We start from the raw sequence: 14,426 nt of genomic DNA, 5'->3' as shown, positions 1-14,426 counted from the left end.
AAGGTTTTTGGTCATTTGTTATAGAAATAACACAACCAGCTAAACAAAAAACTACACACACACACGTGCGCGCGCGCGCGCACACACACACACACACACACACACACACCCTCTTAGACATATAGATTGGGAAAAATTAAACCAACAATTCAAAAGTTAAAGACTTTGTCATTTCCTAAAATTTGTACTCAGGAATAAAATAAGAGACAGATCATTTAGCAGTCAAAATCTTGTGATTTCTTCAGCTGTATTTGTATATAAAAGAAGGCCTGGCCGGGTGCAGTGGCTCACACCTTTAATCCCAGCACTTTGGGAGGTCAAGGCAAGCAGATCACCTGAGGTCAGGAGTTTGAGGCCAGCCCAGACAACATGGTAAACCTCTTCTCTACTAAAAATACAAAAAATTCACTGGGCATGGTGGTTCGCACCTATAATCCCAGCTACTTGGGAGGCCGAGGCACGAAAATCGCTTGAACCCGGGAAGTGGAGGTTGTAGTGAACAGAGATTGCGCCATTGCACTCCTGCTTGTATGACAGATTGAGACTCTGTCTCAAAAAAAAAAAAAAAATTAAAACTCTGCTGACAACTTATTTTAATTATCCAGTTATATAAGGAGTCCATTTTTACCATTATATGTTCCCACCCTCATCCATTTATTAATTACCTAATTGTGTGCAAGGTATTGCTATGGAAGATGAGCCAGGAAAATGCATGTTTAAGATAAGATCTTTGTTCATTCTGGATTGCTCAGTGGACGCCAGCAAGGCAGTGATACCAAAAATGGAAGTAAGCTCAGTGATGATAGACTTAACCACATTTTTTTTTTTTTTTTTTTTCTTTGGAGAATAGAGTCTCGCTCTATCATCCAGGCTGGAGAGCAGTGGCACAACCTCCTGGAATCAAGCAATTCTTCCACCTTAGCCTCCTGAATAGCTGGGACTACAGGTGCCTGCCACCACACCTGGGTAAATTTTGTATTTATTGTAGAGGCAGGGTTTCACCATGTTGCCCATGCTGGTCTCGAACTCCTGGGCTTAAGTGATCTGCCCTCCTTGGCCTCCCAAAGTGCTGGGATTACAGGAGTGAGCCACCGTTCCTGGCCAGCCAAATTTTTATAAGCAAAGAGAAGCTTTTAATTTAAGTATGCATGTACATTTTCCAATTTAAAGCTTGGTACTGATTTTATTTGACCAATATATGAGGAATCACAATCTCTTCAAATCTTCAGGCCTCTTCAAAATGAGGCCCTCCCTTGCATTCCTAGTCTTGAGGAGATTAAAAGTCTCTGAGATCTTCTTCTGTTTTGTACAATTTATTATTCCCCTAGAGATCGCAGTCTTATGACCAGAAACCCTAAAATTTGTCAGGTTCCCCTCGGGATAAACTCTCACTTCGATTCAGACAGTCAGACCCTGACAGCAATGAATTCGTATCTGTCTTGATAGTCTGACTGTGTACTAGGGCTCCTTTCCAATTTCTCTCTTTTTCTCTCTCTTTTTTTTAATTGTACTTTAGGTTCTGGGGTACATGTGCAAATTATGCAGGATTGTTGCATAGGTACATACATGGCAAGGTGGTTTGCTGCCTCCATCCCCCCGTCACCTATATCTGGCATTTCTGCCCATGTTATCCCTCCCCAACCTCCACATCCCCCGCTGTCCCTCCCCCCACCACAACAGACCACAGTGTGTGATGTTCGCCTCCCTGTGTCCATGTGCTCTACATATTCAGTGAAACTTCTCTAGTAACAAATTATAGAAATGCTCCCTGAAAGTATAGTCTTCTCTCTTTTTCTCTTGATGGCTCTGTTCCTATAGACTTAAGATGACATTAACAAAATTTTAAGTAGACGTAGAATGGAGAAAATAATACAAGTACTTTTTTCAGGGTTGTAAGATATGCATTACTAATCTATATATTATCTTAAAAACAAACAAGACTTACATAATTGTGTAGATATGAAAGTAGAAGAGCTTCCCTTTAAAAGCAAACCTTAGGATATCTAGATTTTAGGGAAGACCTTAGGCATTTCTATTGTGGACGGTAAACTATAGTTAGAGTCACTTGGAAAGTATTTGTGCAAGGTTCAGATGAGGGTAAAAAGGATGTCAGGTAAAATACCATCAATGGGTAATAATTTTCCTGAGCAAATTTCCCCAAAAGACATGATTTTCCTATATAGAGTTACTCATCTGTATCCCAGGCTCACAAACTGGCTGGCAAGTTTTATTGCCAGGAAAATTGATAAATAGTTGTAGCCTAGAGATACAGTTTCTCTCCTTGCACATAAATGTCTTCCGATATCCCTTGGCTGTTTTTATCTCAAAGCATTAATCTGTGTTTCTGGGGGAAAATATATTCATGATGATGCATCAGTAAATTCTCAACAGCTCAAAGATTTGCCTTAAAATTGTATTTTAAAACATTACTTTTCTGAGTTAAATGAAGAGTTCACTATTACCTAAGAAGCGATCTAGACCTGGAGTTTTGAACCAGAGATATACAATCTAATTTGCTATAATGACTCTAGAGAGTTTAGTCCTGAGCCATCTTTCAAAACATTTTGAAACAGTAGGTCTAGAAATCTACATTAAAACAAAACAAAATAACACCCCCACCCTCCTGCCCAATGACTCACATCTACCTCAGTGATTGAAGCAAAATAGCTACAACTTCAATAATTGTCCATTCTTCCATTTTAAAATGAAATAAGCTACGAAGATGCCCATTTATATTGTGCCAAATTTATGCCACTCTGTGTACAAGAGGGCTGGTGATGTGATTTGAGCCACACCAGCTTCCCACCATTAGCAACACTCCCTAAAGGCAATTATAGTATACAAATTAACACAACCCGGAAGACCCGAACAGCTGAAAAATGAGGATGAGCAACTTCTAAACTTCTAAGGATCTGCCAGTTCTAACTGCTAGCATGCCATGTATGTTTCTTTTTTTTTTTTTTTTTGAGACGGAGTCTCACCCTGTCACCCAGGCTGGAGTGTAGTGGCGTGATGTTGGCCCACTGCAACCTCTGCCTCCCAGGTTCAAGTGATTCTCCTGCCTCAGCCTCAAGTAGCTGGGACTACAGGCGCGTGCCACCATGCCCAGATAATTTTTTGTGTTTTTAGTACAAGTGGGGTTTCACCATGTTAGCCAGGATGGTCTTAATCTCCTTGCCTTGGGATCTGCCCGCCTCAACCTCCTAAAGTGAGATTACAGGCGTGAGCCACCGCGCCCAGCTGCCATGTATGTTTCTTAATTTTTTTTTTTTATTAACCCACAGCTAGACATTTTCTTGTATAATAGGAAGTGAGACTAAGAAGGAATTGGAAACAAGACAGGTGAATCTGAAGGAAGGAAGATGTGCATAGTATGCTGAATGGCCAGGTGCTGCATTGGGAATCTCTAAATACTGAGGGGCAGCAAAAAAGTACTGAAGAGGAAAATAAATTCCAAAGATGGGAGAGGATGGCTATCTCATGCTTCTGGGAGTGTCTACTGTGTGAACAATTTATTAAGTCCTTTGAGGAATAGATCTCTCTGTAAAGAGACATTAAAATGCATTTTAGAAAAAAGGACCTCTGGTAAAAGGAACATTTACAAAGATAACTGCTTTGCATTAGATCAGCAAAATCAATGTCATTTCTACTGTCTTTCCTAATGCTACAATTAAAACATGAAAGTAACTACTTTAATGTTATAATTACAGCATACATTGAAACAGAAAACATTCATGGACTATTCATCATCTATAAGAGAACTATGAAAAAGATTTAGATGTTCCCTCTACCCTGGGAGCTTATGAGATAACACTTGTAGGGTTGATGAATTGTCTGTACTTTGAACATATAAAATTCTCCAAAAACATTCATATATCACAGTTGCTCCATGGAGAGTGAAACAGTAAACTAAAATGCTTGAATCTTTTGCTACTTAATTTACTTTTCCCTTAGGAAAGTTCAAGATAAATGAACTTTTAACATCTAGCTAACATCTTAAATTTTTACATATATTAATGATTGTTAAATTGCTTTATCACCTTAGCAGGCTCATCTTGCATCAACCAATGTCCACATCCACTTTAATTCATTATTCAATATGTATTTAGTGTATATTATATGCCTGGTACTGAGGCTCTCTGTTCAAGGATTTTATTTTATTTTATTTTTGATTGATTGATTGATTGATCAATTGATTGAGACAGGATCTTGCTGTGTCATCCAGGCTGCAGTGCAGTGGCATGATCATGGTTCACTGCTGTCTCAACCTCCTGGGTTTAAGCAGTCCTCCCACCTCAGCCTCCAAAGTAGCTGGGACTACAGGCATGTACCACCATGTCTGGCTAATTTTTTAAAAACATTTTTGTAAAGATGGGGTCTCACTATGTTCCCGAGGCTGGTCTCAAACTCCGAGACTCAAATGATCATCCCACTTCGGCCTCTCAAAAATCTGGGATTATAAGCATGAACCATCAAACCCACCATCATGTCCAGCCTGTTTGTTAATCTTATCAAAGCTTTTTCTGTGAAGTTAAATTTGAGTGATAATGTCAAATACAAAGGTTACCAGCTCTCACTCTACTTCCTTTTTTTATTTTTTCTGAGACAGACTTTCCCTCTGCTGCTCAGGCTGGTGCAGTGGCGTGATCTCAGTTCACTGCAACCTCTACCTCCCGGGTTCAAGCAATTCTTCTGCCTTAGCCTTTCAAGTAGCTGGGACTACAGGCACATGTCACCATGCTCAGCTAATTTTGTATTTTTAGTAGAGATAGGTTTTCACTATTTTGGCCAGGCTGGTCTCAAACTCCTGACTTCAGGTGATCCACCTGCCTCAGCCTCCCAAGGTGCTGGGATTACCGGTGTGAGCCACCACACCTGGCTTTCCTTCCTTTTAAACAATTGTAGTACTTGATCTGCTGATGTGAATTAAGATTCATGGTTTCATCTGTTTCTCTTAGAGTCCAGAGCCATTTCTACCCATGAATTTGGTCTCTTCATCTAGCGATAAAGAGATAGCAGTTCTTTATTTTGAAACCTCTAAAATAATCAATTCTGATGCGGCAATTTCTACACATTTCAGAGCTCCTTTAAATTAGAGTATGCCATTCAATGGTATTTAATGTTTGAGTGTAAAACATCTTTGTCATTCAGTGTTAGAATTATGATACATTGGAGGAGCTGAAAGTTGATTAATAGAGATTGTTATTTTCCTAAAACAGTCCTTTATAGAGTGGACTAGATTCTTCCTGTAGAGATAGAAAGTTGGATCTTGCAAGGCACTATTTAGCTGGGAACCATTTCTCCTTTTCTGCATCCTTTTCACACAAAGGGGACATCAGTAAGAGTGCTAAAAAAAATAATTTTTTTCTATCTACAAGACCAGTTTTTTCTCTTGTATTTCTCTGATATAATCATTTTGTCTTCTGAATCTCACAGCAAAACAGGAACTTTTTCCTGACTCCTTCATGGGCAGGAACTGGAGTGTGGGCACTAGAACTAGTCAGCCATCTCAGTGGCGGCAGCAAACTCACTCACTCAAACCTGTTGCATTGTACTCCACCCCTCACAGGAGGGAGCACTCAGGTGAGCAGGGGCAGGAGCTGGGGCTAGTGCTTTTGGGTACCAGCAGGAGCAAAACTCCATTTGGGACCTGAGGCAGCACTTAAGGGGGAGTACCTATGACCCCTGAAGCCCCAGAAGATTGGTACAGTGAGCACTCTTTCAGCTTTTGCCATCTGTGGACAGGCTCGGTGGCCCCTCTGCCTTTTTGCGTGAAATGGTTGCTCTCTGCTAGCAAGGGCAGAGTGTCAAGTGTGACAGCCTGCTGTATCCCGAGCTCTTGTGTGGCGTCCAGGAAAAATCAGGTCACAGGAACAAATTGAAAGTGGGGGATTTTATTGCCATCTCTGGCTGGACTCTACTCTGAAGTCCCGCTGTCAAGCTGTCCCTCTGAAGTCAAACTGCTTCTCTCCAGCATTCAACTGCTGTTTCTCCTCTTGATGTTGTGCTGCTTCTTGGGTCTTTATAGACACAGGGTGAGGTGGGGTGGGGCCATGGGTGGTTTAGGAAAAGGAACATTTAAGTGGGAAAACAGATATCCGTTCTCACTTTGGGCCAGGGTCTCAGGATTTTCGGCTTGAGGGTGGGGCTTCACCAGGGACCCTGCCTTTTTCTGCCTAGAATTTCTGCCTCCTGTCCCTATCAACAGTGTGATATGTAAAGGTTAAAGAAGAAATTCAGATTCAAAATCTTCAAACTCACATGCAGGTATCAAAAGATAGACCAGTTTTAAAAGAACTCAGCTATAACCTGAAAATTTACAAATACAAGTATGTTTTTTTTTGTTGTTTTTTTTTTTTTTTTTTTTTTTTTTAGAGACGGAGTTTCGCTCTTGTTACCCAGGCTGGAGTGCAATGGCGCGATCTCGGCTCACCGCAACCTCCGCCTCCTGGGTTCAGGCAATTCTCCTGCCTCAACCTCCTGAGTAGCTGGGATTACAGGCACGCGCCACCATGCCCAGCTAATTTTTTGTAGTTTTAGTAGAGACAGGGTTTCACCATGTTGACCAGGATGGTCTCGATCTCTTGACCTCGTGATCCACCGGCCTCGGCCTCCCAAAGTGCTGGGATTACAGGCTTGAGCCACCGCGCCCGGCAAATACAAGTATGTTCAGGCTTGAGCCACCGCGCCTGGCAAATACAAGTATGTTTTACTTCTCTTACTGAAGACCACATTTCTAACTTTGGTGGTGGAACACTGGATGTGTTAACACATAATCATGAATACTTTCTATTGATCTACGTAATCTGATTTCATTTCTTGACACTGGATATATGCTAAGGGTTTTCTCCTAAACACCTGGTTACTTTCTGATCCTGATCACTATGTAACAGAGGAATAATGCTTTCTAGTCCTTGAGTTTTTAGTGTTATATTCTCATCCCCTTACGAGTTCTCATTATGTTTTTATTAAAATTTAATTTTTTTTCTTTTATTTGATTTGCCTTCATATAAGCCACCTGTTTTAGCTGATGTACCTCCTTCTGGCTACTGTGCCTTGCTAAATGACTAATACTAATTTTATTTTGCTTCTTTCAGGGAGTTTGGAATGTATCAAACTTTGGTGATGAGGATTTTGGGTCTTTTGAATATTGTTGTATTGACAGAAATGTAAGAATATATATGAGTAAAGATGCTTTCAACTGTAAGGAACAAAAAACACTTCTAAAAGTCATTTGAAGAAAATAATTGTCTCACATAAGAAATAAAAATACTACTGATAGGACAGTTTCAGTGTTGAATAATTCAGTGATTCAATGTTGACATCAGGCCAGATGTGGTGGCTCATGCCTGTAATTCCAGCACTTTGGGAAGCTGAGGTGGGTGGATCACTTTAGGTCAGGAGTTCAAGACCAGCCTGGCCAACATGGTGCATGCAGCCCTGTCTCTACTGAAAATATAAGAACTAGCCAGGCATGATGGTGTGTGCCTGTAATCCTAGCTACTCGGGAGGCTGAGGCAGGAGGATTGCTTCAATCCAGGAGGTGGAAGTTGCAGTGAGCTGAGATTATGCCACTACACTCCAGCCTGAGCAACAGAGCAAGACTCTGTCTCAAAAAGAAAAAAAAAATTGACATCAGTTTGCCCAGAAGTTTTACATTTTCCCACTTTCCCAAATTCAGTGTGTTGTTTGTCCTCTTGGGCAGGTTATTTCTAGGCTTTCCATATAGATGACAAAGGCAGAAAAGGGAAATTTGTTTTCATTTCCATTTATCTTGTTAAAAGGAATAACCTTTCCTAGAGGCCCCTCTGGGTTATTCCAGAACTAACTGGTAAGTAAAATGGAATATCAATTGGTTTCACTCAGCAGTGGTCCATGGAACCTGGAGTCCTGAGATCCTTTCAGAGAGTTCATAAAGTTAAAATCATTTACCCTAATAATGCAAACATATTATTTGCTTTTTTCACTGCGTTGATGGTGCAGAAGCAGCAATAGTGGATAGCATTGCCACTAGTTGAACACAAATCAAAGAAGTGGCACATACTAGAAGCCATCTTCTTCACTGTCAGTCACCACATAAAGTTTCATGTTTTGATCGTTTGCTTGCTTTCCTGGCACATGCTGAAATGCTTTAGTTATCTCAGTCACAGTATCCCTTAAGTAATTGAATTGTGAGCTGAAATGATTGCTTTTTTTGTGGAACCCCTCCCTTTTTTTTTTTTTTTTTTTTTTACTTGAAAGACTGTCAAACAAAATATGGTTATTTAGAGTTGGATATTTTGCAGACATTTTCTTGAAAATGAAAAAAGTGAGCCTGACATTTCAAGAAAACAAAAAGCAGCATTTGTTGCAAATGATAAAAAGATTTGTCTGAGATTGGTGCTGATATTAACAAAAGTGATTTTTTTACATGGTATGATGAAATGTATTTGAAAGATCTGCATAACTCAGTGAACCAATATGATCAATGCATGATACAAAATTACAGATGGGTTAAAAGATCCATTCAAAATGCATACTAGGCCAAAAAAGGGGGTCAGAGTACAAAATTTCACTCAGGTTTCCTCATTTCACTTTGTAATTAACCTTCAGCAAACTACCACTTTTTTGAGTTTTAATGTAGTATGAAAGAAGAATATTCAAATTTATCTGAGATAGCTATTAAAATATTTCTTCCTCTTTCAACAGCATATTTGTATGAGACTCAGTATACATTTCAACCAAGACAACAGACTAATGCAGAAGCAGATATTAGAATCCATGTCTTCTATCAGGCTAAGCTTCTTGAAATTTTTTTTCTTATTTTGAAAGCTAGAGTTAGTTTGCTGTAAAATATTATTAATATTGCATGTAATGGGTTTATTTTTACATGAAATCGTATTTTAAAATTTTCTTTTTAGTTTCTAAAATGGTAATTATTGATAGATGTGATTCACATAAACAAATGCACTTTGTAGTCCTCAATAGTTTTAAATAATCCCAGCACTTTGGGAGGCCAAGGTCGGAGGATCATTTGAGTCCAGGAGTTCAAGACCAGCCTGGGCAACATGGCAAAACCCCATCTCTATAAAAAATTCAAAAAATATATTTTTGAAGAGTATTAAAGGGCCCTGAAACCAGAAATTTGAGAACCATCTGGTTTACACTAATCAAAGATTTACCATTTGGGGCTTGGCTTTGGCCTCCTCTCTGTACATAATTCCCTCTAGTCTCAATAAAAGCAGGATATTATTAACAAAGTAAAAGGGTAGGGCATTGCTAATGGCTTGATGAGGCAGCAATAGTCTGCCACAGTTAAGGTGAATGAGAATTGTTCCAGTGGCACGTGACAGCAAGCTGTAACCTCTTGGAAAATGTTGACAAAAGATTCTCAGGTCTCGGGGACAGAGACCTCACACTGCAATTCTCCTGGGCTGCCAGATTCTAGGGGAAAGCTTTCTCCATAAGCTGCACCTAGAACGTGGACAGAGGCAGTTAGTTGGGGGATCAACTTGAGTCTCTGGTCTGCCTACCAGAAACAATGGTGGTCTTTGCCCCAAGCTGGAGATATTTTGGTTCTTTCACAGGGAACACAAAACATCTCATGTATTTATCTCATACCAGGACAGCAGGGACACACTCAGCCATACTGGGGCTCACTTCCAGGTTCCACAAGTCAGCCAATGCTGTTTTGAATGATGGATTAGTAATTATGCAAGAAAATGAATGCAATGACAGTAAAGAAGGCAGGTAGAAATACAGTCAAACAATATTTGTATGAGATGAGAGAGAATAATGGTGGTCAAGAAAACAGTATTAGGTATATGTATGGTTCCTGCTGGATGAATAGGGAAGTTGTAATGCTCACTCTTAACCATGATTGAGGCACAACCGGAGCCAGAGGATTCAGGTTTTAAACAAGGGTTTCTCCTTCAGACATATTGAGTTTAACATCCCTGAAGGTCTGTGTATGTAGAAATGTCCACCAGGTAGTTGGAACTATGATTTGACTTTTAAAAAAGATTGGACTTAGAATCTCAGAATGTGCAACATAAAGTCCTTAGTTGAAGCTGTTGGGGTTGATGAGATTTCTTTCCCCCTGAGAGATACTATGAAGTTATAACACAAATTAGTCAAGTTTAGGAACTTAGGAAATGCCACTTAAGAGATGGGAAGAACAATACAGTATCTGAGGCTAGAAAAAGTGTTAGGAAGGAAGAGATCATAGAGAAGATACTATCAAAGATGCTAAAGGAAGAGAGCTCCCATAAGGAGATTGTTCTACAGTGCAGGAGGAAGACTGTGAAAAGTCAGTAAAATTTGTCAAGTAAGAGGTCAATAATAATTTTATTTATTTATTTTATTTTTAAATGTTTGTAAATAAATAAAGATGGGACTTTGCTATGTCGTCCAGGTTGATCTCAAACTCCTGGACTCAAGCAGTCCTCCTGCCTCAGCCTCCCAAAGTGCTAGGATTATAGGTGTGAGCCACTGTGCCCAGCCTCAAAAATAACTTTAAAAAAATAAATAAGCTACAGTTCTTTTTATTTGTTTTTGGGTTTTTGTTTTGTGTGATTTTTTTTTTTTTTTTTTTTTTTTTTTTGAGACAGAGTCTCACTCTGTCATCCAGGCTGGAGTGCAATGGTGCAACCTGGGCTTACTGCAACCTCCACCTCCCAGGTTCAAGTGATTCTTTTGCCTTAGCCTTCTGATTACCTGGTACTACAGGTGTGTGCCACTATGTCTGACTAATGTTTGTATTTTTTTTTTTTTTAGTAGAGACAGGGTTTCACCATGTTGGCCAGGCTGGTCTCAAGCTCCTGATGACTTCAAGTGACCCACCCACCTCAGCCTCCCGAAGTGCTAGGATTACAGGCGTGAGCCACTATGCCCAGCCTAAAACAGTTTTAAATTTACAAAAACATTGCAAAGATAGTACAGAGAGTTTCTATACACCCCCCTCCATCCAGTTTCTCTTATTGCTACCATCTTCTGTTAGTATATTTGTTACAATCATGAACCAATATTGATATACATTTATTAACTAAAGTCTGTGGTTTAATCACATTTTATTAGTTTTTACCAAATGTCATTTTTCTGTCCTGGAATCCTAAGTTACCACATTACATTTAGTCATTATGAGTCCCTATGCTCCTCTTGCTTGTAGCAATTTCTCAAATTTTTCTTGTTTTTTGATGACCTTTCCAGTTTGTTTTTGTTTTTGAGAAAGGGTTATGCTAGTGCCCAGACTGGAGGGCAGTGGCACCATCACAGCTCACTGTAACCTCTAACTCCTGGGCTCAAGTGATCTTCCTGCCTCTGCCTCCTATGTAGCTGGGACTACAGGTGCACACCACCATGCATGGCCAATTTTTAGATTTGTAAAGATGTGTCTTGCTATGTTGCCGAGGCTGGTTGTGAACTTCTGGCCTCAAGTGATCCTCCCATCTTGGCCTCCCAAAGTGTTGGTTATAGGCGTGAGCCACTGTGCCTGACTGACCTTGACAGTTTGAGGAGGTACTTTGGTCAGGTATTTTGTACAATGTCCCTGATGTTTTTCTCATGATCAGAGTGGGGTTAAGGGTTTTGAGGAGGAAGACCACAAGGGTAAAGTACCATTTTCATCACATTGTAACAAAGGTACCTCCTAGCAACATGATTTGTCACTGTTGATGTTGACCTTGATCTTTTGGCTGAGTTAGCATTTGTCAGGTTTTTCCACTTTAAAGTTACTCTTTCTCCCCATTTCCAGACTGTACTTTTTCAAAGGGAGCCACTGTGGATAGCCCACACTTAATGAGTGGGAAGTTATGTTCTGAATTCTTATATTTTATTTTTTTGAAATGGAGTTTTACTTTGCTACCCAGGCTGGAGTGTAGTGGCATGATCTCTGCTCACTACAACCTCCACTTCCAGGGTTCAAGCAATTCTCAACCTCCCAAGGAGCTGGGATTACAGGTGAGCGCCACCCAGCTAATTTTTGCATTCTTAGTAGAGACGGGGTTTTGCCATGTAACCCAAGCTGGTCTTGAACTCCTGACTTCAGGTGATCCACCTGCCTCGGCCTCCCGAAGCACTGGGATTACAAGCATGATCCACAGTGCCCGATCGCTCTTAATCCTTAAAAGATGGAAACTCTACATAAGCTATTTGGAATTCTTCTTTAGGAGATACTTGTCTGTTCTCTGCCATTGTTAATTAATTTCTTCATTCATTTATATCAGTGTGGAGTTATGGATATTTGTTTTATAGTTTGGATTATAATCCCAAACTACTTATTTTGTTGCTCAAATTATGTCATATTTGGCTTTTGGGAGCTCTTTCAATTGGCTTCTATGACTCTTTTATGTACTCTCATTCAATGATGACTCTTGGGAACGCAATTTCACCAGAGTGGTAAACACACAGGCATAACAGTAAGTTCTAAGTGTTGAAGAAGTGGAAGCACAAGGGCAGTTAAGTAGCACCCTAAATCGGGGTGAAGCTTAATATTTGTCTTTATAAGTCCTTAAGACATTTTAATCTCATAACACACAAGTATGAAAGCCTTGCCTGTGCCATGAAAAGCCCCGAAGCATTTAAAAAAAAAAAATACCCTAAAAAAATCCCAGAGTGATCAAATTGGATGAACACTGAGGACGCCACTAAAATTTTATATCTAATGAGGCTGAGCAAAAAAAAAAAAGTTACTGTTTGTTCTTATGGCTTTAATATTTGGCATACACTAATTTTTTTAGACAGGGAGTAATAGAAACGTTAATTATAATGTGAGTATGCCAGAATATTTGATGTACTTAAAGCTTCTCTATGAATGCCAACAGTGCAGCATTATAGAGAAAATGATTTGATCTTAGGTTTCATTTAAATTCCTGCAAAGACTTGATCTTCAGAAATGGTATAAAAATGTTTTCCAATGAATAGGTATTTTTTCTCACAGTGAATATCTTCTAGCAGTAAAGCAATTTAAAAATATTTAGAAAACAAAAGTTGTGTTCATTTTCTTCTCTGATCATTTCCTCATTCAAATTAACTGATGAAGTTTAAAAATGTTATTGGGGGCAAAAGAGGTGAGAGAGAGTTGGGGTGTTGCTTGATAGGGTGTGGACAGGTTAAGGATAAAGAGAAAATATTAATTTGTAACCCCTCCCACACACACTATTATCAGCTATGTTTCATGCGTTGGGTCCAGGGAAGCCATTTCCAGCAGCCATCCTAGTAATATTCACCCAGTACCTATTTTGCACCAAGCAATGTGCCAGATGCTGACGACAGTACACTGAACAAGGCACAGTCCCTGCTCTCAAGGAATTGGTGAGTATAGGAGACATCCTGGTGCAGGGATGGGGTAGATAAGTGAGCCACAAATGCAGCACAGTGCAAAACATGTATTATGGTGGAAGATACATGTAAGTGTACAGGAGGACGCCTAACCCAAAGAAGAGCAGGGAAATTCATAGTGATGTATAAACTGAATCCTGAAGGACGAATAAGAAGTAATCAGAGGGTGCAAGGGGAAGGGGTACTGAGGAGATGAGGCACTTCAAGTGAGAAGAAGCACGACGTCTGAGGAAGTAACAAATATTTCAGTATGGTTGGATTGTAGAGTTTTAAAGTTGTATTGATCAAGAGAATTGTAATGTGAATCACATGCAATTTAAAATTTAAAAAAATTTTAGTAGTCATATTAAGAAAGCAAAATGAATTTTTATAATATTCTTATTTAGCCCAATGTACTTAAAATATTTGTGTGTAATCAATATGAAAAATTATTAATGGGACTTTTTATATTCTTTGTACTAAGTTTTAGAAATTCGGCATATATGTTTTATGCTTATATCACATGTCAATTTAGACTAGCCAGATTTCATGTGCTGAATAGCTACATGTGACTAGTGGCTACCATATTAGATATAATAGTTCTTTTTTTGAGATGGAGTCTCGCTTTGTCGCCCAGGCTGGAGTTCAGTGTCGCGATCTCAGCTCACTGCAACATCTGCCTTCCAGGTTCAAGAGATTCTCCTGTCTCAGCCTCCTGAGTAGCTGGGATTACAGGCGTTTGCCACCCTGCCTGTATTTTTCATAGAGACAGGGTTTCACCATGTTGCCCAGGCTTGTCTCAAACTCCTGACCTCAACTGATCCGCCTGCCTTGGCCTCCCAAAGTGCTGGGATTACAGGCGTAAGCCACCATGCCTGGCCTGATAGTGTAGTTCTAGTGTGAAGTCACAAGCGATTAATCTGCAGAGATAATATGAGAGCAGATTAGGGCAGATAATTGTTTGTCAGCGAAATTGTTTAACCCAGGGGTTATGGGAAGCTGCAAAAGGTCTATGCATGGGAGAACCTGATCAAATTAGTGACGACTCTAACTTTCACAGTGGAGAATGGATTACTGGTGGGCTTGATCAGAGGCCAACTAGGCCATAGATGGTAATAACCTTAACCAGC

At 39.8% G+C, this 14,426-nt stretch overlaps 1 protein-coding gene and 1 pseudogene across 1 annotated transcript in view; one reads left to right on the top strand and one right to left on the bottom strand.

Annotated features, from left to right (window-relative positions):
* The window catches only part of SLC39A10 (solute carrier family 39 member 10), a 165,792-nt gene that overhangs the window by 52,953 nt on the left and 98,413 nt on the right, over window positions 1–14,426 (top strand). The window lies entirely within an intron of this gene.
* LOC116561254 lies at window positions 1,683–1,784 on the bottom strand (annotated as a pseudogene).

This window comes from Sapajus apella, unplaced genomic scaffold, assembly GCF_009761245.1.
Source record: "Sapajus apella isolate SASKATOON/1434 unplaced genomic scaffold, GSC_monkey_1.0 scaffold28, whole genome shotgun sequence".
In the NCBI taxonomy this organism is placed as follows: domain Eukaryota; kingdom Metazoa; phylum Chordata; class Mammalia; order Primates; family Cebidae; genus Sapajus; species Sapajus apella.
The sequence above is the reverse complement of the archived record's forward strand: the minus strand, read 5'-3'. Positions and strand labels throughout refer to the sequence as shown.